The sequence below is a fragment of the Pseudophryne corroboree genome, chromosome 2, assembly GCF_028390025.1.
Source record: "Pseudophryne corroboree isolate aPseCor3 chromosome 2, aPseCor3.hap2, whole genome shotgun sequence".
Lineage (NCBI taxonomy): Eukaryota > Metazoa > Chordata > Amphibia > Anura > Myobatrachidae > Pseudophryne > Pseudophryne corroboree.
The window spans coordinates 544,603,595-544,630,831 of NC_086445.1; the positions used below are offsets into that span (position 1 = coordinate 544,603,595).

The 27,237-nt window shown below is 45.8% G+C and overlaps 1 protein-coding gene across 2 annotated transcripts in view; it reads left to right on the plus strand.

Moving 5' to 3' along the window:
- Positions 1-27,237, plus strand: part of MYOM3 (myomesin 3) — a 357,638-nt gene that overhangs the window by 10,973 nt on the left and 319,428 nt on the right. The gene's annotated exons all lie outside the window — the stretch shown is intronic.

The following is a 27,237-nucleotide window of genomic DNA, read 5'->3' on the forward strand; positions in this document are numbered from 1 at the left end:
CATAGGCAATGGAGATAGTGGGTGACTGGGGAGGCAACAGAGATAGTGGGTGACAGGGAGCTAGTGGATGATAGGGAGATAGAGGGTGACTTGGGAGGCAGGGGATGAAAGCAATGAGGTGGCTTACAGTACTTCTGGGGCCGGATCCAGGGCCTGGGCCCACTTTAGCTCAGCTCACTATTCTATGAGATGAGTTGGCTCTCTCTGCAGGCAGAGACAGGGTTCGGCTGTTCCTCCGATCTGCCTGGCTGTAATTGTCATCCCTGGAGGCGCTGCCTCCCCTCTTAGCACCAGCCAGTCCCCAGCAGTCACTCAGGAGGCAGAAGGGAGGGAGCTGGGGAGAGAGGAGAGTGGAGGCTCCCCTGCCCCTTCTCCTGACCTCCGTCCATAACATTTCCCAGGGACCTTTCAGTCATAGCCCACAGAGCAGTGTGGCAGTGTACTAATGAGTCTGATTCACTCAATATAAAGCCTCCGGCGTGGGCTCCTTAACCATCTAACTGATAGAAATTTTTTATCAGTTAAATGGTTAAGGAGCCCATAATTATATATATATTTTTAAGATGATTTAAATAAGAATTGAGGGTTACCTATTTATTTTAGGAATCACATAGCATTTTTCTCTTTGCTAAAGGATTTAGGTGCAGGGGCAGAACTGCCAGAGACAATGGAATCAGTGGCCGCTGGGCTCCAGCCCTAAAGCGTGCACCTGTACTCCATTGTCTCTGTTCAGTGCCCTTCCTGCTGCTGGGACCAGTGACTCTAGCTGTCATTAACCACGAGTCTCCCGCAGCAGCACCTGGGGTCTGGTGCTGGTAACAACTCTGTCCATCGTGTGGGAAGAGGGTTGGGATGGGAGCGCTGCACGCACTGACGGATGAAGTTTCAGTCAGCAGCAGTGGTGGACTAATGGGCCTGTCATACAGGATACTGCCTGCACAGGCAAGCCTGCCCCTGCTCCTCCTACCTATCCTGCTCTGCTGCGGCTCGGACACGCATGGCCAGCTGCTGCCAAACCATCCCTGAGCTGGCTACTGACCATGCATAGTCCCGGGCGGGGAGTTCCCTGACTACCCTGGAGGAGGCTACACGGAGCAGCAAAAACACATGAGGCTACAAGCCAGAGAGGGGCTCGCCCACCTGGGAGCATCGGGCAGGGTTTGCCCAGATCATGACAGATTTTCTGTTCTGCAGTCCCTGCTGCTGTAGGACACTGATGATTCTATTACCCTGGCAATGCTGGATTAATTGTAGGTAATCGCTTGTCCACATCAGGCCCTTGTATGACTTTCCTTACATTTATGCACCTCAGAATCTTGATGGTTTTAGCCTTGTCCTCGCTTTTTTTTATATAATTTGTTTGTATTTTGTTATAACCATTTACATCTTTCTGCAACACACTGACTACTGTGTGACATCTGAATTTGCACCCTACCTTGTTGCGTAACATGAATATGGGCCTTATGATGTGGCATAATATGACTCTGGGCCCTATCGTGTGGCATAATATGATTATGGCCCCTACGGTATGGTGTAACATGAATTTGGGCCCTACGGTGTGGCATAATATGAATACAGGGACTACCGTGTGGCTTAATATGAACTTGGGTCCTACTTTGTGGGATGTTTTGTATTGGGTGCAGGTATGGGCATGTGGCAGAATCTGATGACCATTGAAAGGGCGTGTGTGGTGGTCTGATTGAAGGGGCACGTGTGGGGATTTATACAAGTTTTCTGCCTCTTAAACTATTAAGTTGGCCCCTAGATTTAGCAAGAACTTGTCAAGTCACAAAAATGCTCTCTGCAGTGTTTAGCGGTAACAAAAATGCTCTCATTGTTTAATGGTGGTCACAAAAATGCTCTCTGTAGTATATAACAATCACAAAAATGTTCTCTGTAGTGTTTAGCTGTAACAAAAATGCTCTCAGTGTTTAATGGTGGTCACAAAAATGCTCTCTAGTATATAACGATCACAAAAATGTTCTCTGTAGTACATGACAACCACAAAAATACTCTCTATAGTATATGACAATCACAAAAATGCTCTCTGTAGTATACAGCACAGGTTCTCAAACTCGGTCCTCAGGACCCCACACAGTGCATGTTTTGCAGGTAACACAGCAGGTGCACAGGTGTATTAATTACTCACTGACACATTGTAAAAGGTCCACAGGTGGAGCTAATTATTTCACTTGCGATTCTGTGAGGAGACCTGCAAAACATGCACTGTGTGGGGTCCTGAGGACCGAGTTTGAGAACCTATGGTATACAGCAATCACAAAAATGCTCTTAGAATTGTATGGGTGGGTGTAACTGCCCAACAATGGGATAGGTTTGCTAGGGATCTGGTCTCTAGGTCGACAGTAACTGGGTCGACCACTATTGATCGACAGTAACTAGGTCGACAGGGTCTCTAGGTCGGCATGTTCTAGGTCGACAGGTCAAAAGGTCAACATGAGTTTTTCACATTTTAAAAAAAAACTTTTTCATGCTTAATGATCCACGCGGACTACGATTGGGAATAGTAACCTGTGCCGAGCACAGCGGTAGCGGAGCGAGGCACCTTGCTCGAAGCATGGTGAGTGAAGCAAGCCATGAGAGGGGACGCGGTGCAATAATTGGGGTTCCCAGTCACTCACCGTAAGGAGAAAATTACAGCAAAAAATTTTCAAAACTCATGTCGACCTTTTGACCTGTCAACCTAGACCATTTCGACCTAGAAACCCTGTTGACCTAGAGACACCTAGAGACAATAGTGGTCGACCTAGACACTGTCGGTCTAGTTACTGTCGACCTTCCATACCACACACGTTTGCTATGATGTGCTGATGAAATTGCAAGCACTGCTGATTGAAAATGTTACATTTCACCAAAGTTAAGTTGACCGCTATGTGCTACATGTGTGATTAGGAAAAACTTGCTTTGTGTCATTATATGAAACAGTTGAAAATGTTGGTTTGCTCTCACATGTAAAAAAAACAAAACCTAATACTCAGTACATAAATATTCATTTTTAAAAAACACTACAATCTATTGATCCATAAGGAAGCCATTTCCCAAAGGCAAAGATGTACATTTTATAATTTATTTGTTGGTTTTAATTAACAGAAACTATTTATTATCTGCTGTAAGGTTTTAAATTTTGTTTGTCCCTATGTAGGATTTAAGTTTATTCTTAAAAAACTGCATTACGGATGGTGTAGTGCAGGGGAGTATTAACAGAGGGAAAGGCCTGTGTCCATCCTCCTCCTTCTGGGCCCCCTTCTCTGTATATGGTGCCAGTCAGCGCAGTAGAGTCTGAGCACTAGAGTGGCACAGACTCTATTGCGCGTGCGCAAATCTCTGGGGGAACTGGCGCAGTGGCCATCTTGCCAAAGATTTCTTCAATGTGCATGCGCAAATCTCCAGAAAAATGGGCGCCGTGCCAGTTACCGGACATTCGTTGAGAGATGCTGCCGGTAGCAGGGGACTCCAGAGAGGTGAGTATTTTAAATATCGGTGCAGGGTGTGCAGTGCACCACACCACACACACTGCACCCATTATAGATATGCCACTAGGGTTGGTTCTATATCGGAGGGGCTGAAGGGACCTTGTGACGTATTGAGGGGAGGAGCTACGTCACCAGGGGGAGGAGCTACCGGTGAACAGGGTACCCGAAAAGTACGCTCGCCACGCTTCGGGCACGGTGGCTCGCTTCGCTCACCACCTAATTACTAAAGGTAATAGTTGGTGGCGTGGATAGTAGAGGAACTATCCCGCTGGCCTAGCTCCTCCCCCTTGCGTCGTAACTCCTCCCCCTTACGGAAAAGGTCCCTTAGCCCACTTGATTCTAGCATCTACCATGCCACTAGTGTTGTAGTTAACATTACTGCCTCACAGCACTGAGGTCATCGGTTCCATAACCAAAAATATAACCGATAACTGCTACTGTACTTAGGCCCTCATTCCGTGTTGATCGCTCGCTAGCTGATTTTAGCAGCAGTGCAAACGCTAAGCCGCCGCCCTCTGGGAGTGTATATAAGCTTAGCAGAAGTACGAACGAAAGGTTAGCAGAACAGTGCAGAAATTTTTTCAAGCAGTTTCAGAGAGGCTGCAGATCTACTCCTACCTTGTGATCACTTCAGTCTGTTTAGTTTCTGCTTTGACGTCACAAACAAGCCCTCCGTTCGGCCAGACACTCCCCCATTTCCCCAGGCACGCCTGCGTTTTATCCTGACACACCTGCGTTTTTTAGCACACTCCTGGAAAACGGTCAGTTATCACCCAGAAACACCCACTTCCTGTCAATCACTCACCGATCAACAGAGACGGAAAAGAGTCGCTAGACCTTGTGTAAAACTGCATACTTTTGTGTGAAAGTACGTTGCGCGTGCGCACTGCGGCACGTACGCATGGCCAGTTTTTCAGTTTTTTTACCTGATCGCTGCGCTGCGAAAATCGTCAGCGAGCGATCAACTCGGAATGACCCCCTTAATGTAAACTGTAAGAGGTTTCAATCTGTTTTACAAAGTCCAAGAGTCGGCATGGGAGGGGGCACCAGCATTTATCTTTCCTCCGGGCAACTGGGATGAAGTTACGCCACTGTTTAGGGGTCTGTGGGGGTCGTTCCGAGTTGATCGCACGCTGACAATTTTCGCAGCGCAGCGATCAGGTAAAAAAAATGGCAAAACTGCGCATGCGTATGCATTGCAAGGCGCACGCGTGTCATACGGGTGCAGACAGCATTGTTGCTGTGCAATGCTTCTAGCAACGATTCAATTCGCACAGGAAGAGGGCATTTATGGGTGTCAACTGACCGTTTTCTGGGAGTGGCAGGGAAAACGCAGGCGTGACCGGGCATTTGCAGGGCGGGTATCTGACGTCAATTCCGGGATCCCCGTCGCTGGAATCATCGCACAGGATAAGTAACTACAGGGCTGGTCTTGTTTTGCACAAAATGTTTTTGTACCGCTCGGCAGCACATGCGATCGCACACTTGCAAAGCGAAAATACACTCCCCCGTGGGCGGCGACTATGCGTTTGCGCGGCTGCTAAAAGCAGCTAGCGAACGATCAACTCGGAATGAAGGCCAATGTACTAAGCCTTGGAGAGAGAAAATGTGGATGGAGATAAAGTACCTACCAACCAGCTCCATTTTTCAAACACAGCCTGTAACATGACAGGAGCTGGTTGTTTGGTACTTTATCTCTGTCCACTATTTCGAGAGAGAGAGAGAGAGAGAGAGCTTAGAACATAGGCCCTCATTCTCGTAGAGGACTCTGGCTGCACCAACGGTCTTCCGACACAGAATCCAGGAAAGGAAATCCTACACAGGTCAGGCCCTATTTGGGGAAGCGCTAGATGCGTGGATCTCCACAGCAACGGCGGGTAAGTCACCCTTTCTTCCTTCAGCTGCGCCTGCTACGAAGAAACCTTTTTTTTCAGCTCCATCACAGTGCTTTCGGACCCCTAAAAAGAGAAAAAACAAGCTGCATAACACCTTCTTTAGAGAAGGGTGGGCTAAATCCAAAAAACCTGCTACTGCAGGCTCCCAGGACTAGAAGCCTGCTTCTGGTACATCAAAATCCTCAGCATGACGGTGGACCGCACGGCCTGGAGGAAGGACCGTGGGGGCGAGACTCAGAAGGTTCAGTCACGTTTGTGTGGCGTCGGGTCTGGACCCCTGGGTGCAAGATATTGTGTCCCAGGGGTACAGACTAGAATTTCAGGAGCTCCCACCTCACCGTTTCTTCAAATCAAGCTTGCCAGTTTTATGGGCAGACAGGGCTGTCCTACAGGAACCCATCCAAAAATTAGAAGGGTCACAGGTAATTGTCCCAGTTCCACCTCATATGCACAGCTAGGGTTACTATTCGAACCTTTTCGTGGTACCGAAACCGGATGGTTCGGTTAGACCGATTTTGAATTTGAAATCGTCAAACCCCTATCTGAGGGAGTTCAAATTCAAAATGGAATCTCTGAGAGCGGTGATCTCAGGTCTGGAGGAGGGGGAGTTTCTGGTATCCCTGGATATCACGGATGCGTATCTCCACATTCCGGAATATCTGGCACTGGGGGCATATGTGGCACTGGGGGGGGGGGTATATGTGTACCTGGCACATGGGGGGGGCTATATTTGGCACCGGGGGCATGTGAGTACCTGGCACCGCGGGGGAATATCTGGCACTGGGGTCATATGTGGCACTGGGAGCACAGCCCTAGCAACAAGGACTACCTCCTAGCAACGAGCATGACACCCAGTGCATGAAACACCTGACAATGAGCATGACACCCAGTGCATGAAACACCTGACAACGAGCATGACACCCAGTGCATGAAACCCCTGACAACGAGAAGGTAATTGAAAAGTAATTAGAAGCCTTACTGTAGGACTTAATGTGTAATGGGCATTACGGTGTGTGGCATAATGTATCACGGACATTGCGGTGTGTCATAATGTGTCACAGGCATTACGGTGTATGGTATACTATATCGCGGGCATTGTGATATGTGGTATAATGTCTCAGGGTCATTGCAGTGTGTGGCATAATGTATCACGGACATTGCGGTGTGTGTCATAATGTGTCAGGCATTACGGTGTGTGGTATACTATATCACGGGCATTGTGGTATGTGGTATAATGTCTCAGGGTCATTGCAGTGTGGCATAATACATAACGGGCATTGTGGTGTGTGGCATAGGGTATAACGGGCAGGGCATTGCGGTATGTGTCACAGGCATTACGGTGTATGGTATACTATATCACGGGCATTGTGGTATAATGTCTCAAGGTCATTGCGGTGTGTGTCATAATGTGTCACAGGCATTGTATGTGCTATAATGTATCAGGGGCATTGCAGTGTGTAGCATAATGTATAACGGGCATTGCGATTCCTGTCATAATGTGTCGGGGGCATTACGGTGTGTGGCATAATGTGTCACAGGCATTACGGTGTGTGGCATAATGTGTCACAGGCATTACGGTGTGTGGCATAATGTGTCGGGGGCATTATGGTGTGTGGCATAATGTGTCATGTGCATTATTGTGTGTGGAATAATGTCTAAGGGCCATTGCAGTATGTGGCATAATGTATACTGGGCATTACTATAAGGAGGAAAAATGACAAATAATGTAAGGGGCATGAATCAGGATTATTTTTCTTTCCTGTGTGGCTAACGTCTGGGCGTGCAGGTTGCAAAACTGGGGTATAAGGTAGTCTTTTCCTGCAATACCACGCCCCTTTATGAGAAACCACGCCCATTCCAACAAAACCACGCCCCTTTTTTTGCAGGCGCGCGCATATTTATCCCTTTCTTGCTCCCAATTATGCGGCGGGGGGGGGGGGGGGGGGGCGCCAACGAATTTTTTGGCTTGGGGGAGAAAAATTTCTAGTTACGCCACTGGCTCTATGGTTAGCAGAATAGTGTCCCTGTCTAGGGTGTCAATATTTTCTGACAGGGAATCTGACCACGCAGCGGCAGCACTGCACATCCATGCTGACGCAATAGCTGGTCTAAGTATAATGCCTGAGTGTGTATATACAGACTTCAGGATCGCCTCCTGCTTTCTATCAGCAGGTTCCTTGAGCGCGGTGGAAAACAGTTCTCAATATACGTTCTTAATTAATCACCAGTACGTTCCTCCCGGGTGGGTCATCAGGGATAAGTTTCTGGTAGTGGTTAAATCCTCCACCTCTCTCCAGCCAAACTGCAGGATGTACTGTTCCCAACAGGAGCCAACGCGTTTCAACCCTGTACCTAGGGTCTTTCTCAAGGCAATGAGTCATTGTTTTCCACCGGTTCTCAATTATTTCTGGTAATTGTACAATTTATCCACTTTTGCCTCCAAATACTCTGGATATTACTGCTCTGAAGTCTTTTGCTATTTGCACAAACAAATTAATTTTTATGTGTGTATGTTTTTGTGGAATTAAAAGTACTGTACTACACATTTTGCACTATTTGTTTCCTCCCCATATATTGAATACACGGGAGAAGAGGAGAATATTGTGAAGATTTAATCTCCGTGGAAAAAAGGATGTGTACTTAAGTATTCTATATAATTGCATTGTACCACCCCCCATTTAGTGTTTTGGGTATGTTGGTCCTCATGTGGCGCTCTGTGTAAATTGATACCACCCATTCTGCACTATTTGTCCTACTGAGTGTACTGGAGAGACACTTATTTGGGTATCTGTTGATTGAGCTGCCTATTTCTGCGCAATCTGTCACACTATCACTCTAATTTCTTTTTATATCAGAAATTTGTAACACCTCTTTCATTGCTTCAATCATGCAACGAATGGCCTTAGTGGACATTAGACTAGACTCATCGTCGTCGACACTGGTGTCAGTATCCGTGTCGACATCCGCGTCTGCCATCTGAGGTAGCGGGCGTTTTAGAGCCCCCGATGGCCTTTGAGACGCCTGGACAGGCACGAGCTGAGAAGCCGGCTGTCCCGCATTTGGCATGTCGTTTAATTTTTTGTGTAAGGCGTCGACACGTGCACGCAATTCCTTCCATAAGTCCATCCACTCAGGTGTCTGCCCCGCAGGGGGTGACATCCCTTCTATAGGCATCTGCTCCGCCTCCACATCATTATCCTCATCAAACATGTCGACACAGCCGTACCGACACACCGCACACACACAGGGAATGCTCTAACAGAGGACAGGACCCACAAAAGCCCTTTGGGGAGACAGAGTGAGAGTATGCCAGCACACACCAGAGCGCTATATAATGCAGGGACTAACTGAATTATGTCCCCTATAGCTGCTGTTATATATACTGCGCCTAAATTTAGTGCCCCCCCTCTCTTTTTTACCCTTTTCTGTAGTGTAGACTGCAGGGGAGAGCCAGGGAGCTTCCTTCCAGCGGAGCTGTGAGGGAGAAATGGCGCCAGTGTGCTGAAGGAGATAGCTCCGCCCCTTTTTCGCGGACTCGCTTTTTTATGGATTCTGGCAGGGGTAATTATCACATATAGAGCCTCTGGGGCTATATATTGTGGTATTTTTGCCAGCCAAGGTGTTTTTATTGCTGCTCAGGGCGCCCCCCCCTAGCGCCCTGCACCCTCAGTGACCGGAGTGTGAAGTGTGTATGAGGAGCAATGGCGCACAGCTGCAGTGCTGTGCGCTACCTTGGTGAAGACTGATGTCTTCTGCCGCCGATTTTCCGGACCTCTTCTTGCTTCTGGCTCTGTAAGGGGGACGGCGGCGCGGCTCCGGGACCGAACACCAAGGCCAGTTCCATGCGGTCGATCCCTCTGGAGCTAATAGTGTCCAGTAGCCTAAGAAGCCCAAGCTAGCTGCAAGCAGGTAGGTTCGCTTCTTCTCCCCTTAGTCCCTCGCTGCAGTGAGCCTGTTGCCAGCAGGTCTCACTGTAAAATAAAAAACCTAATTATATACTTTCTTTTTAGAAGCTCAGGAGAGCCCCTAGTGTGCATCCAACCTCGGCCGGGCACAAAATCTAACTGAGGCTTGGAGGAGGGTCATAGTGGGAGGAGCCAGTGCACACCCTTTATTCCATCGTGTGCTCACTTATTTGGAAAATAGGAATTCCTCTGTAAGAATTTTATTTGTAGATTACAGTTCGGCTTTTAATACTGTTATTCCCGCTTGCCTAGTTAATAAATTGATTCAGTTACATTTGGACAGCTTTGTCTGCAGATGGATTTTTGATTTTTTAACCAATAGGCCTCAGGCAGTTAGGAATAATAATAAAATTGCAAATGAAGTAATGATTAGCACAGGTGTTCCACAGGGTTCTGTGCTGAGTCCATTACTCTATTCCCTGCTTGCTTACAACTGTGTTTCAAAATCAGATTTGGTGCATATAATCAAATTTGCAGATGATATTGCAATGGGATCCGGTCTGAAGATCGACAGTGTCTAGGTCGCCAATGTTTAGGTCGACCACTATAGGTCGACAGTCACTAGGTCGACATGGATGGAAGGTCGACAGGGTTTCTAGGTCGACATGTGCTAGGTTGACAGGTCCAAAGGTCGACATGAGTTTTTCACATTTTTTTTTTTCATTTTTTTCATACTTAACGATCTACGTGGACTACGATTGGAACGGTAAAGTGTGCCGAGCGAAGCGGTAGCGGAGCGAAGGCACCATGCCCGAAGCATGGCGAGCGAAGCGAGCCATGCGAGGGGACGCGGTGCACTAATTTGGGATCCCGGTCACTTTACAAAGAAAACGACACCAAAAAAAAACAAAAAACCTCATGTCGACCTTTAGACCTGTCGACCTAGCACATGTCGACCTAGAAACCCTGTCGACCTTCCATCCATGTTGACCTAGTGACTGTCGACCTATAGTGGTCGACCTAAACATTGTCGACCTAGATACTGTCGATAAAACGAACCACACCCATTGCAATCGTAGGTCTTATTAGCTGTGATGACGACTCACAATTTATATCTGAAGTGCGTAGGTTAGAGGAGCGGAGTCAAGAAAATCACCTGATTCTTAATGTTAAAAAGACTAAGGAGATCATTATGGTTTTTAGGACAACAAATAGGTATACTTATAGGGGGTCATTCAGAGTTGATCGCTCACTGCCGATTTTCGCAGTGCAGCGATCAAATGAAAAAACGGTATTCCTGCGCATGCGTATGCCCCGCAATGCGCACGCGCGACGTACGGGTACAAAGCCCGTTGTGGTTGTGCTCAGGTTCTAGTAAAGTTTTCCTTCGCACTGGTGGCCGCAAGAAGATTGACAGGAAGGGGGCGTTACTGGGTGTCAACTGACCATTTTCAGGAAGTGTTTGTAAAAACGCAGGCGTGTCTGAAAAAACAGGCGTGACTGGGCATTTGCTGGGGGGGTGTATGATGTCAAATCCGGAAACAAATAGGCTGAAGTGATCGCAAGCGCTGAGTACGTTCAGAGCTACTCAGAAACTGCACAAACTGTTTTTACAGAGCTCGGATGCACACGCGTTTGCACTTCTGCTAAGCTAAAATACACTCCCCAGTGGGCGGCGGCATAGCGTTTGCACGGCTGCTAAAACTAGCTAGCGAGCAATCAACTCGGAATGACCCCCATAGTCCCCTAGTCTTGGGTAAGCAAGAAGTGGAGATAGTAACATCTTTTAGATTCTTGGGCATGACTATATCCATTGACTTGTCATGGAATTCTCACACTGACATTGTCATAAAGAAAGCCCAACATCGTTTATATTTTCTTAGGAAAATGCGATCAGCAGGAATAAATGAGGCAATTTTAGTTAACTTTTACTCATGCATCATTGAGAGTGTTCTTACCTATGGTATCTTAGTTTGGTTTGGAAATTGTAATATAGTAGAGCGTAAGTCGCTTGAAAGAATTGTAAAAACTGCTGGTAGGATAATTGGTTTGCAACTGCCCAGCATCCAGTCTATTTATGAGAAGAGGCTCCTTACGAAGGCTAGGAGTATGCTGGGTGATGTGACCCATCCTAATTGTTGGCTGTTTATTTTGCTTCCTTCAAACTCACGTTACATATCGCTACTGTGCAAGACTAGCCGGCTGAAAGATAGCTTTTTCCCTAAGGAAATTACATGCTTAATGGTTTTAAATGCAGTAAGGACTGTTGTACCTGTCCATGTGTTTACCTGTGTTCTTATGGGGCTTTTAAAATATTTTATGATACTGTTCTTTTGTGGTATTTATATTTTTGTGGTATTTGTCCCTGCTTACATCAAAATTTAATTGATTGTTCACATGTTGAATTTTTAATGAGAATAAACTCAACTCACCTCAACTTCGGTCGGCTATTTACTCCTTACTACAGTCAGGCGTGATAATTCCTGTCCCAACTTCTCAATGGGGCAAGGTCTTTTACTCAATGTTCTTCTTAGTTCAGAAACCCAATGGGGCCCATCTTCAACCTCAAGTTACTGAACAAATATCTCACAAATTTCATATGGAAACCCTCCATTTTGTTGTCCTGGCTATGCAGCCTGGGGAATTTATGGACTCTCTGTACATCCAAGACGCTTATCTACATGTGCCTATAGTACCCTCTCATCAGCAATATTTTCGGTTTGCTGTCCTACACTAGCACTTCCAATTGCAGGCATTGCCTTTTGGACTTTCTTTGGCACTGAGAGTCTTTACCAAACTCATGGCTGTCATGGCGGCACAGTTTCATTTTCAGGGGATCAGAATATTCCCTTATTTGGACAACCTGCTGATTCTGGCACACTCTCCGGAGGTCCTCAGCCGCCATCTTCAGGAAACCATAGCCTTCCTGCAGAGACACAGTTGGCTAATCAACTGGAAAAAAAGTCTTCCCTGATCCCCTCTCAGAGATTGGTACATCTGTGAGCTCATCTGGATACTGGGTACAGAGAATCTTCCTACCTATGTACAAGATTGCAGCACTGCAACTACGAGTGTGCAGGCTGCTTCACAGTCGCAGGGTGTCCATTCACTCTTCAATGCAGACCTTGGGATCCATGGTATCCACCTGCAACATGGTGGAAAGTGCTCAGTGGCCAATCCAAGCAGATCAAATCCCAGAAGAAGATCCTCTCTCAAGACATTCCAATGTCCCTCTCGTGGTGGTTGTAAACCTCCCACCTGGACAGGGGTTGCTTATTCTGGATTGGGTACTTCTCACCATGGATGCCAGTCTCCATGGGTGGGGAGCAGTTACACCTTTTAGGGCCATTGGACTCCTGCCGAAAGATACTTAACAATCAAAGTTCTGGAGCTGAGTGCTGTTTATAGAGCTCTCATTTTGGCTCAGGACATTCTTCAAGATTGTCCTTTCCAAGTCCAGTCAGACAACACCACAACAGTGGCCTATCTCAATCACCAGGGAGGAACACGCAGTATCTCAGCAATGACAGAGTGTCACAAATTCTCACCAGGGCAGAACACCATTTCTTCGGTCTTTATACCGGGAATTTTCAACTGGGAGGCAGATCTCCTCAGTCTCCCGGATGTGCTCGCAAGAGAGTGGTCTCTACATCCAGTAGTCTTTCAGCTTCTGGTGGACAAATGGGGTCTTCCGGAAATTGACCTCATGGCCTCCAGACACAACTCTTGGCCCAGGCGCCATTGGTTCGCGGATCTCTTCAGTCTATCCATAGACATTCCCTTTCCACATACTCTACAACCAGACCTCTTGTCTCAGGGTCCCTATCTACACCCGGACTTAGCTCACCTGTCTTTGATGGTGTGGCTCTTAAGTCACCCCTCTTGAGGTCTAAAGTTTTCTCCTGTTCAGACAATGCTCGGGGTCCGGGAGCCGGCTTCGGCCTTTATCTACTACAGACTGTGGCATACTTTGTTTCAGTGGTGTGCTCAACGACACTATGATCACTGGTTTTTCAGATTTACAGAATCCTTTCCTTTCTCCAGGTGGGTTTGGATCTTTGCCTCCACCTTGCTTCTGTTAAGGTCTAGGTCTCGACCCTGTCAGTTTGGTCCCAGAAGCGGATTGCTCCGTTGCCGAATGTGAGTACTGAGGATTCAACCTCCCTTTGTCCCTCCGTTAGCCCATGGGATTTGTCTCCAGTTCTCCATGGATTACAGCAGTCACCATTTGAACCACTGGACTCTGTTGACCTCAAATCATTAACAGCAAAGACTATTTTCTTTCCTTTGGCTATAGCCTCAGCAAGATGGGTGTCAGACTCAGGAGCGCTGTCCTGCTGCTCTCCAGTTCTGATCTTTCATCATGACAGAGCAGTCCTGCGGACGTAACACTGTTACCTCCAAATGGTGGTATCCAGCTTCCATCTGAACAAAGAAATAGTAGTTCCGGCCTTACAATCTCTAGACCTATCGGTAGGGGAGGCCTCCTTGAATGTAGTCCGTGCTCTTCGATTCTACTTGGACTGTACTAGTTCCATCAGGAAGATGGATACACTCTTCATCCTCTATGAATTCCACAAGCTGGGCTGGCCAGTTTACAAACAGACTCTTGCCAACGCAGGACTGTCTCACAGGCTTACACATAAGCTGCATCAGATACTGCTTCTGCTCACTCTACTCACTCTGTGGGACCTTTGTGGGAAGCCCGTTGTGGCGCGCTTGCTGAACTACTATGCAAGGCAGCCACGTGGTCTTCTGTTCACATATTTCTTACCTTCTATGCCTTTGATATGTTTGCCTCTCGAGATGCCTCATTTGGGCACAATGTTCTCCTCTCGGTTTAGAAATGTCCCCTCCCTGGTTCAACTGCTTTGGGACATCCCCAATGTCATCCCTGAGGATGCCTATGGACCCTGAAGAAGAAAATAAGAGTTATGGTAAAACTTACCCTTGTTAACTCTTTTTCTTTGAGGTTCGTAGGATCCACAGGGCAACCACCCTGACGCACCTAGTTTCAATGGGTCACTCTTGTCGGTTACCAGTTCCTGTCTCCCGGTTGTGAGAGTGTGTTTCCTGTGTGTACCATTCTTCCTTCTCTCCTCTCCTGCTTTGGCTTGTTAACAATAAATCAGGAGCCTGAGCTGTGGGCGGGGTATAAGGGTGAAGGACCAGTGCATCTTCGGAGCAAAAAGCTTAACTGTTTGGTGCCTGTTCCTGGTCTCCACCATTATATCCCAAGGTCATCCCTGTGGATTCTATGGACCTCAAAGAAAAATATTAATGGGTAAGTTATACCATAACTATTTTTTTTCTGAGTTTACTTAATATTAGATGGCGCCATGGGATGATATCGAAATCCTGGCAGTCACTGGTCAGAATGATGACAGCGGTATTCCGATGTTCAAAATCCAGACAGATCACGGTAAGTATTTTAACCCTAACCAACCCCTCCCGCGGCTACACCCTAACCATCCCCTCCTACTACCCAACCCTTACCTCACCTCTTGCAGCCCATCCCTAACCATGCCCTCCTGCATCTTAACCCTAACCGCTCCCTCCACCCAAAGCCTAATCCTGACCATCCCACTCTAACCCTAAACCTAAGCCCAGTATTTACTGTCAGGATTTTGACTGTCAGGATTCCGACGTCTGTTTTCTTACTGTCAGGATCCAGACTGCCGGGATCCTGACCGCATCATTCCCCTAATAATAAGTGGACCCCGTAAAACAAAACTCACTGAAACTACTAGCATTTATGCATTTGTAATGAGCCAATAAGGGATCATGAATAGGCTCTTCATACTCAACACTTTATCATCTCATACTTTGTGGTTATTGGGGCTAATTCAGGTTGGATTGCGGAATTATTACGAACGCCCTGCGGACGCATGCGCAGCGCCCGTCCTGCACATGCGCCCGCACTATCAATGGGGCGGGGGGCGTCAACGCTCCATTTCCAGGGCGGAGACAGAGTGTTGCATGGGCGGTGCTGGGCGAACGGGGACGGTGCAGCGCGAACGGGGGGTATGTCGTGGGCGCCGGCAGGAGGCATCCTCTATTTCTGCTAACAAGCAGAAATTGTGATGCGTTGGCAGTTTCTGCTTGTTGAAGGTAGGGGGGGGGGGGGGGGCAGTCAGCATTCTGGGCAGCCTTGCCCTGCAATGGGCGGCCCCTGGCATGCTAGCAAAAGTATTGCAAATTCTGCTAGTCAGCAGAATTTGCAATCCTTACTGAATTATGCCCATTACATGCTGTTATTATAACACCCGTTTTGTTATTATTGTTTGTCTTATCCATTTCATCTCCCGTGTACAGCTTGTGAATGCAGATCATATGGCAAATATTAAAAAATGTTTGCATACCATGATAGTATTACATAGGCACTAATCCTCTCTGGCGTGGGAAGACTGTCCTCATTAAAACAGATTTATGGGATCTTAAAATAACATACTTCTATATTTGCTACCATTTAAAAATAAGATGACACATATTTTTTGTTGTGAGAGAGTACTGACTATGCAGTGGCATTAGGACCCTGTACTGTCGACTTCCAACCCTTGGAGGTCATTCAGATGTGGTTGGACTTGCTGCGTCCATAGCAAAGTACTGAATATTGGTACTTTGAGCATGTGCAGGATAGGTTCTGCTTATGTGCGAGCGGGTCCTGCAACGACTGACGCAGGATGGCACCAGCTTGTGCAACTCTATTGGTCACGTAGCCGACGGATGGTGTCAGAGAAGATCCATTACTGTGAAAAAATAAGCAGGGTGATCGGCGCGGAACATTGAAATGAAGCTGTTTTCTCTTAAATCATGCTTGTCCCCAAAAACACCCTTTCTTGTATCACCTGGAAACCTTTCCCATATAGCAGAAACTTATATTAAAGTTCTGACCCGCAGACTTTAAAAAGTATCGTTATCTTCCCTTCTTTAAACCCAACAGCAGTTAAAAGGTATGCAGCAGACACTTACATTAAAATCCTGTCTCGCATTCACATAACAGGTTCTTTAATCCTCCATATACATCCGTACACATGCTGGCTCCAAAACCAAGTTTTAGTAAGAATAAAATGTAACAAACAGTAAGTTCACAGGTACAATGTAACAGGCAGAGTGAAGCTGATGGGTGAAGACGCTGGATCTTACGTGCGGCACTGTCCGGCTGCAGACACAGACTAGATGACAATACGACAGCAGCACACGTCCTCCCTCACCGGCTGATATAAGAAGCAGCTAGTTACAAAGTCCCGATCACAGCTAGCCTGAGGCATTTCCGGGATAGTGAATGCAGAGGAGTTGTTACCAACATTTATCTTAAGTAGGATGAGAACCAGGATAGGACAGTGTCATGAATACCTAGCATTTGAGCAAGAAGAGAATGGTGTACAGTGTCAAATGCAGCAAAGAGATCCAGGGATTCATTAACCACATTGGGGGTCATTCCGAGTTGATCGTAGCTGTGCTAAATTTAGCACAGCTACAATTAGGCACTCAGACATGTGGAGGGACGCCCAGCACAGGGCTAGTCCATCCCGCATGTCAGTGCTGCCTTCCCCCGCCCCCCCCCCCCCCCCCGCCCCCGCAGAAATGCAAAAGCATCACACAGCGATGGTTAGTATCATTATTAGTTATACTTGATCAGCTCCACATCAACACTTCAGTATAATCAGTGCTGGACTTATTGTTATAGTTTGCGACACCAGTCTACACTATTAACACAACATGTATTCTAACAAATCTCCCCATTTGGGCTCTAGCTCCCTCATGACACCCACCTTCAGTCAGCCGTCAGTGCCAGTTTGTGACATGGGTGGCACAGTTGCTTTAACTGCTACTCAGTTGGCTACAGAATTGTGTAACCTTCTACTTCTGATGATCGATTTAACAACCTAATGGCTCTTCTAAGTCCTATCCCAGAATCCATTATACCCCCTTTCGTGCTGTGATTCCTTTACTGGAGATTGATAAAACTGTATCATGGTGCCATCATTTGCTTCTCTGATTCCCATGCATGCTGAAAAGGCTGATGCACCTTCTTCTTGTTCACCTTCTCATTAAGGGAATATATATACTCTAGTTTCCAGATGGACTCTGATTATATCTCTGGGTGGTTGGATGATTTGCAGATCGCTCTTTGTTCAACGCTTGCCCATTCTGGACTCGCCTGGTCCTCAGTTTTCGTGATATTGCATTTATGAGGGAGATGAATGACTCTTACGGAAATCCTTCCATCTACATATATATATACAGATTGAGCATGGCTACATCGCAGGCGGCCACACCGTTGAGCGCACAGAGACGCTCCCATTCACTTTCACTTACCGTGTGCATCTACCATGGGTCTAGAGGTCTACCTCGCTGGGCGAACTCAGTCGCAGATGGAGCCACGATTAGCGTGGCTCCATTTGTATAATATATATATATATATAGTGTGGCTGCCGAGGCTGGTATGACGATTATATTGGGTGAGTACCTTGATGTATCATATGAGTGGAAATGACACCTTTGCAGTGATGCTTGTTCAGTGATTTTTTCACTGACTGAAAGTTTGATTATATATTTCACACTTGTTTTGTAGTGACTTATGGAGTTGTCTAAGTTGTCTACATGAGTTTGTTATCCACACGTGTGAGTATTATAATCCGCACTAGCACAATAGGGGTGGAGATGAGTTGTACTTCTTTCAGTTTGACATTGATGTGGATCCTAAATTTTTTAGAAACCACATCACATATGACTACAGCAGCCGTGCAGCTACGGTATTGTCCGAACTGGATATATTGATTAAGCAGAGTAAGTTTGCTTTAATTATCTTCACACATTTGGCCCCTAGTGTTCCTTATAGTGCATCATAGTTACTGATAATGTGCATGTATGGTGAGGGTATTCACCCACTTTATCTCTTGTGTCCCTTTTGCCTCTCATTGGGTGCGTAGTGAGCTTTAATGACGCGGTGGTTCACGACTATTTGCTTTTGTGTTTTTGTTTTAAGTTTTTGTAATTTTTGTAATGTTTTTGTGAATTTATGTATGTATTGTTTATTGTGTTGTAGAAATCAATATATGATGCCTTGTGAGCATTAAGTATATCTCGAAGCTTGTCTTGAAAAAGATCCTGAACTGAGGATCGAAACGTCGACTGAATAAGCCGAATTTCTATCAATAAAACCAATGTGAATTATGAAAAGTTGCTGCAAATTATTTATTGGATGAGTGCACCTCCATTTCTTTGGACTCTTGCTTGAATATTGTGGGCCTACCAGTACTTGGAGTACCCCACTAGGAGCACCCCATTGTTGTTATCCTTGATGCGAGTGCAGGAGTATACATGTTTTATATTATATGGTTTACTTTAAGTGTCCATATCTTCTGACACCCATCACTTGATTGTGAATTATAAAAGTGACAAACATTAGTACACTTAAGCGTTTGGACATTGTTTTTAAGTGTTTTAACATTGTCTTATGTTATTTCATGTCTTTATTGTGATTGAGCACTACCAATAACACTTACGTCCTGAATGCCATGGCCCAGGGGGGTTCATGTATGTTTGACGAAGGGTTGTTATCTAAGGCTGAGCAAGGTATCATATCTTTTACTGATGATGACATTGAAAAAGTTTTATTTGATAAACTTGATTTCGACACTTTACCAGCCGAATCGTCCGCAGACATATTCTATCGGACATTGAGATTAAAACGACGTGAGGTAGACCTTATGCTACACGGCCAGTTTTTGTCTGAGTACCACAGACGGAAACTTATACCCCGTGGCTTCAGGGTCAGCAATATACCAACCCTGGGTCGCAACAATCCAGTTTTTTGTAGCAGATGGTGTTCTATTTTGAACAAATGCTCACTTGATCTTCTCATACTTGTTATTGAGGAAGTAGGTGGGGAATTGAAAAAAGTGAAAACTGAGATTGAACAACTTGAGACTATTTCATTATCAACCCTGAAGGAAGACAAGAGCAGTAACTGGGTAGAAAGACTGCAAACACAGGTAGATTCCTATAGAAAGGAACTCACCTCGTTTAAAAGAAAGAAACTTTCTACGGTAACAGCAGATTATAAAAATCACACTGTTTATAGGTGGTTGCTAGGCAACAGTAACACACAACAGGGTGAAAGAACAGGACGTTTTTTTAGAAAACGCAGACAAGCCCCTTTTCCGAGGGAGATTGCCTCCTCATTAACTACATCAGACACTGATCTCTCTGACTCACAGAAAGGTAACACTCAACATTTTTTAGACAAAACGTCGGGACCAAAGGGCCTTCCTCCGGCCCACGGGGACTCCCGAGGCACAGACGCCTCACTAGAAGGGGCGGTTGCAAAAAGAAGGGGGCGCAGAAAACAGAACTAGATCTGGTATTTAACTTATCTGGGCGTGTTCTTGATCAGTCTGAGTTAAGCCTCTTGACACGAGGTCTGTCATTTGTCCCCACTTTCCCACACCACACATTTCAAGGTGCTGTGGATCAGTATAGGTTTGGACGTAATTTGAGACTCAAAGAATATTTTGCTGGCCAGCCGAAACCTAATGATAGGAAGCTCTTTAAAAAGAGTTCTAGGTTTGACCCTACTACCCAAAACTCCAGCATGAAGACTTTTCTCAGATTGGTCAAGGATGATGTTCAAAAGTATAAACCACCACGCCTCTTTGACAATCTAACCCCGGGTGAAAGACAGGCACTTAAGAACCTGAGAGATGATACATCCATAGTAATAAGACCTGCCGATAAAGGTGGGGCTGTGGTGGTTCAGGATTGGACCGATTATGATTCTGAGGTGAGTCGGCAGTTAGCAGACACCACGGTATATCGTAAGGTCATGACCAATCCGATACCCTCTATTAAGAAGACTATCGACCAGAGTCTACAGAGAGGGCTCGAAAGTAATTGGATTGACCAGGATTTGTTTGATTACATGAGTATAGATGAGCCCAAGTGCCCTATCATCTATACACTCCCAAAAATCCATAAAACATTGATCAACCCGCCGGGACGACCTATCATTGCAGCTGAAGGCTCCCTACTACAACCTATAGCTAAGTGGGTTGACTCTATACTTCAACCACATGTCCGCACTAGTCGCAGCTACATTCGCGATACAAGCGACTTTCTGTATCTACTCGGTCAGACTGAGGTACCCAAGGGCAAATACCTCCTGTGTACTATGGATGTACAATCTTTGTACACGATTATACCACACACGGAAGGGATTGAAGCAATCAAAGGGGTGCTCACCCATAATCCAGTTGAAAATATACCGACTGAATTTGTCCTCGAATTAATCCAACTTGTACTAGATTTGAATCATTTTAAGTACAAAGATAGCTATTTTCTGCAAGTATCGGGCACAGCTATGGGCTCCAACCTGGCGCCCGCGTACGCGAATTTATATATGTCCAATTTTGAGGAGACACAGATCATGCCTGTATATGGCTCTAGGATCTCGTTTTATAAACGATTCATCGATGATGTCTTCCTGATATGGGAAGATACCCAGGAAGCCTTTTTAGAGATGGTAAATAACCTCAATACACTACAGAGTCCCGTAAAATTTACTAGTGAGAGTTCAGACCACACCATACATTTTTTGGATGTCAAAGTGTCTATTAAAGACGGAAAATTTGTGACATCAGTATTCAGAAAAGCGACTGATAGAAACACCACCCTATTAACCAGCAGCTTTCATCCCCCCTCTCTAAAAAATAATTTACCCATTTCTCAATTTTTACGAGTTATGCGCATAAATAATGATGCGGGCAATAGAAAGAAACAACTGATAGAAATGAAAGATAGGTTTACTGAGAGAGGTTACTCAAACAAGGTGATCAACAACAGTCTACGTAAGGCTAGACGTAAATTCAACGAGACTACACCTGTAACCTCGAGCATTGATACTCGCATGGTCTTTACGACCAAGTATGATAATTATGCACAGTTTACACGAAAAACCTTACGCAAACATTGGCCTATTGTAAAGTCAGATCCTGGGCTACCTTTCACGCATATGAACCCACCCATGATGGCCTATAAACGTGGACCAAATCTGAGACAGATTCTTATGAGACCGACAGCGGTACCCGTGACTAAATTGAATTTTCTCCAGATCATGAGCAGCAAACCAGGTTGCTTCTCATGTGGTAAATGTACCACATGCAGATCTCTTCTCACTGGTCCTACGTTTCCGCATCCCCACTCGGGGAGAAATATTAAAATCAAATATCATCTTCACTGTAGGTTAGACTTTGTGGTTTACACACTAACGTGTCCGTGTGGATTACACTACGTAGGCCTGACCACCCGTTGCTTTAGAGAACGAATGGCAAATCATCGGCTGTCCATTCGTACGGCTATCCAAACGGGTACTACTGACAAACCTGTTGCCAGACATTACCTACAGAGAGGACACCAGGTGGCAAATATTAAATGCAGACTCATAGACTGGGTCCCACCATTGCCTCATGGTGGTGACCGTACGCTTGCTTTACGACAACGGGAGTGTTTCTGGATCTCCCACCTTAATACAGTTTCACCAAAAGGCCTCAATGAACATTCTGCCATGAATGTTTTCTTGTGAATTATCTTTGCAGTCTGGTTTCCAGCAGCTCCTTACCCGTTGATTCCATACACTAATTAAATTTATCTATGATAATATGCCAAGGTTAAACTACCTCCAATAAATAGTCCACCAGTATGCAAGAGTTGGGAGTAAAATAGGCAAGGGACTTGGTGAATGTGGAGAGCTCAATCTGTTATGGACATATGTGAACGACACCACCTATATACTGCTAGGCCTTATTTTCCCTTGATGATCATGAGACCCATTCCTTCTTTATTATTATTTAACCATTATTTGTTTTTCCTAGTCCCCATTATAATAATTATTATACTGTAGGGGTAAGCTTTACTAATATACATGAGGGTCAAGCAGATATCAGGTTGTGTCGGACTAAATATGTCTTATTTGTATTTTAATATGTTGTTTATTTCTTTATTGTAATATATTTTTTTGTGTGACACCGCGTCAGCTTGATCACTACAGCACCCACAGTGGAGAACATTGAGACTTTGTTTGAACTAGTGCACTTGCACATTCCAGCGTAGGACCAGATATCCTGTATTCCCTCATATGTATCTCAGCACACAGTAAGCTGTCACATCTAGATTGTTCAGAGTAGAGCAGTATCCATGAGCGCCTCAGTACCAGTTGGCCTTCTTCCTGTACAGGAGCGAGTCCGTGCACCCGGCTGTGGAACGCAACGCGTTCCATAGTTGCTATGGCGAGTGGTGCGCACGTCACATAGTGACTATGAGGACATCTGACACCCTCGTTTCCTGTGGCGTGGAACGCAGTGCGCTCCACGAGCGGTGTAGAAGTTTTGACTGTTCTTGACGTCTGGCACTTCCGGTCACGAGGCCGTGGAACGCAATGCGTTCCACGGATGGTATTTAGTTGAATATAACGTAGATTATGTACCCCCACGGGTGGTTTTTGAACGCCCGAGTGATTAAGACTTTTGGAGCCGGTGGCTTGATTTTGCTGGGCTTTAAGCCCTCCCGCACCTGTTGTTTTGAGGCAAGGAGGTTTTTGCACAGAGGTGCACGACCCATTTCCGGTGAGTGGGTATATAAGGAATGGCTATTAGGGGTATACCAGTGTGGCTGCCGAGGCTGGTATGACGATTATATTGGGTGAGTACCTTGATGTATCATATGAGTGGAAATGACACCTTTGCAGTGATGCTTGTTCAGTGATTTTTTCACTGACTGAAAGTTTGATTATATATTTCACACTTGTTTTGTAGTGACTTATGGAGTTGTCTAAGTTGTCTACATGAGTTTGTTATCCACACGTGTGAGTATTATAATCCGCACTAGCACAATAGGGGTGGAGATGAGTTGTACTTCTTTCAGTTTGACATTGATGTGGATCCTAAATTTTTTAGAAACCACATCACATATGACTACAGCAGCCGTGCAGCTACGGTATTGTCCGAACTGGATATATTGATTAAGCAGAGTAAGTTTGCTTTAATTATCTTCACACATTTGGCCCCTAGTGTTCCTTATAGTGCATCATAGTTACTGATAATGTGCATGTATGGTGAGGGTATTCACCCACTTTATCTCTTGTGTCCCTTTTGCCTCTCATTGGGTGCGTAGTGAGCTTTAATGACGCGGTGGTTCACGACTATTTGCTTTTGTGTTTTTGTTTTAAGTTTTTGTAATTTTTGTAATGTTTTTGTGAATTTATGTATGTATTGTTTATTGTGTTGTAGAAATCAATATATGATGCCTTGTGAGCATTAAGTATATCTCGAAGCTTGTCTTGAAAAAGATCCTGAACTGAGGATCGAAACGTCGACTGAATAAGCCGAATTTCTATCAATAAAACCAATGTGAATTATGAAAAGTTGCTGCAAATTATTTATTGGATGAGTGCACCTCCATTTCTTTGGACTCTTGCTTGAATATTGTGGGCCTACCAGTACTTGGAGTACCCCACTAGGAGCACCCCATTGTTGTTATCCTTGATGCGAGTGCAGGAGTATACATGTTTTATATATATATATGTATATATATATATATATACACACACACACATCTCACCTTGACAAAGGGGTTAGGTTACCCCGAAAGGTTGGCTGTTACTGAGTGATGTTTTAAATACACCAGCATTCTTTTTTTAGTAACTCTTGAGTGCCGCTGCCTTTGTTTTATATATATATATATATATATATATATATATATTTATTTATTTATATTCTTGACATGATCCTGACATTCCCCATTTTCTTTGTTTTTATCCCCATATTTATTTAGAAACCCATTTGGTTTTGTTACAAATTCACCTACCAACAATGGGACTAATTCAGAGTTGATCGTAGATGTGCTAAATTTAGCACGTCTATGATCAGTTACTCTGACATGCGGCGGGACGCCCATTATGGGGCTAGTCCGCCCCGCATGTCAGGCCCTACCCCCCGCACAAGTACAAAAGCATCGCACAGCGGTGATGCTTTTGTACTTGACAAGTAGCTACCTACCTGCGCAGCTCCTGCGCACTTGCAGCGAGCTACCTGTCGCATCCCGGGTCGCAGCAGCTGCATGTGATGTCACGCAACTGCTGGAGCCTGCTCCCCCCCCCCCCCCCGCGCGCGGTCCTTTGCAGCCTGCTTCCCCCCCGCCGCGCGCGCGCACGGTCTGGGCAAGCCTGCATTGCCTGGACTGCGCCCCCATAATGGCAGCCAAATGTCACCGGCCCGCCCAGTGAACGCCTCTGCCTGTCAGTCAGGCAGAGGCGATCGCTGGGCTGAGATGCCAATAGTATCTCTAGCATGCACATGCACACTACGACGCATGCACAGTTCAGACCTGATCGCCCACTGTGCGAAAGCACACAGCAGCGATCAGGTCTGAATTAGCCCCAATGACTGGCAGGTGAATTGCAGGGAAATACACTGGAGTAGAACTGAGACCACAACAACAATGCTTGGACCAATAAAGCTGTATTTTGCAAAGGTTTCAGCAGAGGCATATGACAAGTAACAAGGATTCAATGACAGGATTAAATGCTAGTAGACAGAATATTGCAGCATGAGTATCAGTCTCTGCAGGATATAAACCTAGAGCAAGTTAAAGTTCACATGCAGGCATTATGTAAGTATTGATAACAGTCTTAGGGGTACATTTACTAAGCAGTGATAAGAGCGGAGAAGTGAGCCAGTGGAGATATCTCCCCATCAACCAATCAGCAGCTCTGTATCATTTTATAGTATGCAAATTATAGATGTTACTTCAGTGCTGATTGGTTGATGGGGCAACTTCTCCACTGGCTCACTTCTCCGCTCTTATCACTGCTTAGTAAATGTACCCCTTAGAACCTGTTATCAATACTTCACCTGTAATTATTTTAGCTGGATGCAGTCAAGGTATTCAGGATTTCCACTGGATACAGGCAAGGTATACAGGATTCCCGCAGGATACAAGCATGTTAGTCAGGATTCCAACTGGATACAGGCAAGGTATACAGGATTCTAGCAGGATACAAGTAAGGTATTCAGGATTCCAACTGGATACAGGCAAGGTAACAAGACAAGGACAAGGATGGCACAACTATAACAGCACTACCATAACTGGAAACTATAACTGGCAGTGAGACTGAGGGCTGACTGCCTTTTAAAGACAGGCCAGACCAATCAGTCAGCTCACCCCTAACACAACCATATGCTGCAGCTGGGGAGCTGCACATGAAAACAGTAGGGTGTATTCCAGCTAATTAGCCTCAACTGGAACACGACCAAAACCACTGTTCTCTAACAGCAGCCCTGCTGGCAGCCCAGAGATACTGCATGAAATTGAGAGAACAGCAGCACAGAGGTACTGCAACCAAAATTCATAAATGGCAGTGTAGTGACAGGTTTCTATTAGAGATGAGCGCCTGAAATTTTTCGGGTTTTGTGTTTTGGTTTTGGGTTCGGTTCCGCGGCCGTGTTTTGGGTTCGAACGCGTTTTGGCAAAACCTCACCGAATTTTTTTTGTCGGATTCGGGTGTGTTTTGGATTCGGGTGTTTTTTTCCAAAAACACTAAAAAACAGCTTAAATCATAGAATTTGGGGGTCATTTTGATCCCAAAGTATTATTAACCTCAAAAACCATAATTTACACTCATTTTCAGTCTATTCTGAATACCTCACACCTCACAATATTATTTTTAGTCCTAAAATTTGCACCGAGGTCGCTGTGTGAGTAAGATAAGCGACCCTAGTGGCCGACACAAACACCGGGCCCATCTAGGAGTGGCACTGCAGTGTCACGCAGGATGTCCCTTCCAAAAAACCCTCCCCAAACAGCACATGACGCAAAGAAAAAAAGAGGCGCAATGAGGTAGCTGTGTGAGTAAGATTAGCGACCCTAGTGGCCGACACAAACACCGGGCCCATCTAGGAGTGGCACTGCAGTGTCACGCAGGATGGCCCTTCCAAAAAACCCTCCCCAAACAGCACATGACGCAAAGAAAAAAAGAGGCGCAATGAGGTAGCTGTGTGAGTAAGATTAGCGACCCTAGTGGCCGACACAAACACCGGGCCCATCTAGGAGTGGCACTGCAGTGTCACGCAGGATGGCCCTTCCAAAAAACCCTCCCCAAACAGCACATGACGCAAAGAAAAAAAGAGGCGCAATGAGGTAGCTGACTGTGTGAGTAAGATTAGCGACCCTAGTGGCCGACACAAACACCGGGCCCATCTAGGAGTGGCACTGCAGTGTCACGCAGGATGTCCCTTCCAAAAAACCCTCCCCAAACAGCACATGACGCAAAGAAAAAAAGAGGCGCAATGAGGTAGCTGTGTGAGTAAGATTAGCGACCCTAGTGGCCGACACAAACACCGGGCCCATCTAGGAGTGGCACTGCAGTGTCACGCAGGATGGCCCTTCCAAAAAACCCTCCCCAAACAGCACATGACGCAAAGAAAAAAAGAGGCGCAATGAGGTAGCTGTGTGAGTAAGATTAGCGACCCTAGTGGCCGACACAAACACCGGGCACATCTAGGAGTGGCACTGCAGTGTCACGCAGGATGTCCCTTCCAAAAAACCCTCCCCAAACAGCACATGACGCAAAGAAAAAAAGAGGCGCAATGAGGTAGCTGACTGTGTGAGTAAGATTAGCGACCCTAGTGGCCGACACAAACACCGGGCCCATCTAGGAGTGGCACTGCAGTGTCACGCAGGATGGCCCTTCCAAAAAACCCTCCCCAAACAGCACATGACGCAAAGAAAAAAAGAGGCGCAATGAGGTAGCTGTGTGAGTAAGATTAGCGACCCTAGTGGCCGACACAAACACCGGGCCCATCTAGGAGTGGCACTGCAGTGTCACGCAGGATGGCCCTTCCAAAAAACCCTCCCCAAACAGCACATGACACAAAGAAAAAAAGAGGC